The 1,431-nt window shown below is 51.6% G+C and overlaps 1 protein-coding gene across 1 annotated transcript in view; it reads right to left on the bottom strand.

Moving 5' to 3' along the window:
* The window catches only part of ZFP91 (ZFP91 zinc finger protein), a 50,063-nt gene that overhangs the window by 47,970 nt on the left and 662 nt on the right, over window positions 1-1,431 (bottom strand). The window lies entirely within an intron of this gene.

Here is a 1,431-nt window from a genome sequence, read left to right as displayed (position 1 = left end):
CCGGCCCGCGGGCCAACTCCGGCCCGCAAGCTGGTACTAAGTGGCCCACAGCCAGCTGACAAGTCGGGCACACGGTCACGGACCGCGTGCCCCACTTGCGGGAGCAGCTACACGGTCTGCATCTCCGACGGATGCAGACCGCAGAGCTGCTCCTGTCAGCTCTGAGCTCCGGACGAATGATGGATCATTAGTAAGGTCTAGTGCAGACCTTACTAATGATCAGCACTAGATCACCAGGGCATGACGAGACCATGTGCCTCCTCCCTGCACGGATGAAAGCAGGTGAGGGGGCTCATCTGCTTTCATTAACGCTGGTACCGTATATAGTAGCGGCCCCCACGGGACTAGAAAATGTGTCCAGTGGCCCCCGACTAAATTGAGTTTGAGACCACTGCTCTAAAGTGACCCTGCCGAGTGTCTAAAATAACAAAGGGACCCTGTATGGGAAGAAGGGATATACTTAGCTCTTTCCAGGCAAATCACTGCTGGTATCTGATACTTCTTGGCGTATAATGTAGTGTGTCCCTTGCTGGGTACTGTGGTTCCTCCAGCATGCTGCTACATCACTATAGGACATAGTAGTGACCAGGGGGGGGGGGGACACACTAATGAACACACCCAGAAGTGTCAGTTGCGGCACCCAGAGTTCTGCCAGGAGCCACAGAATGTATTCACTGCCTGCCAGGGGGATGCATATATTGTACCACTTCTTCCTTCACAGGGTACCTTTGCCTGAATCTTCTTATACAAGTCACAGTGTCGCTTGAAAGCGAATCAGTAAAAAAAACATTAAAAAGCCCCCCTGTGCAAGAAAAGTGATACTACTTACCTGCTTGGCGGGAAGCAACTTTCTCATGCAGAGCTTCATCAGCTGACACTTCCATGTACGTTGGATGTCAATGTACCCCGCTGCGTTGCTGTGGCTCCACCTGCTAGCTGCTTCACCAATACACGTCTGCATTGATAGAGTATTAAGGCCTCATTCACACAAGGATTTTATAGGTCGGAAGTAGAATCCTGTGGTAAAAATCAGCAGATTTCACAGGTAGTATTCACTGGGTATTGGCGGATGCTCAGCCTGTGCAAGGCAAAGATGGGCTTACAGCAGGCAAAGCCGTAACCGGCTATTCGCATGTATCTGCTCATTTGGTGGTCAGCCATGGCTAGGGACAGATGACGCCAAATGTGTGGATACGTGCGAATAGCGGCGGACAACTGCGGCTCCTGTCTGCCTGTCATCGCTGAGCCAATGCAGCTGTCCAGATCCGCCTGGGATCACAGCCGCAGGGATCCCCTGCCGGCCCTTAAAATCCGTGAATGGGACACAGGTGTCCAATATACTTGGAAGTGTCAGGTGCTGAAGATTGTTTGGCTGGTGTAGCTCTACAGGAGAGGGAAGATCAGATATTACAGTAAGTAATATCACAAGGT

Source organism: Nanorana parkeri, unplaced genomic scaffold (genome assembly GCF_000935625.1).
Source record: "Nanorana parkeri isolate BGI_ZX_2015 unplaced genomic scaffold, ASM93562v1 scaffold1269, whole genome shotgun sequence".
In the NCBI taxonomy this organism is placed as follows: domain Eukaryota; kingdom Metazoa; phylum Chordata; class Amphibia; order Anura; family Dicroglossidae; genus Nanorana; species Nanorana parkeri.
This window is presented reverse-complemented; position numbering and strand designations above follow the sequence as displayed.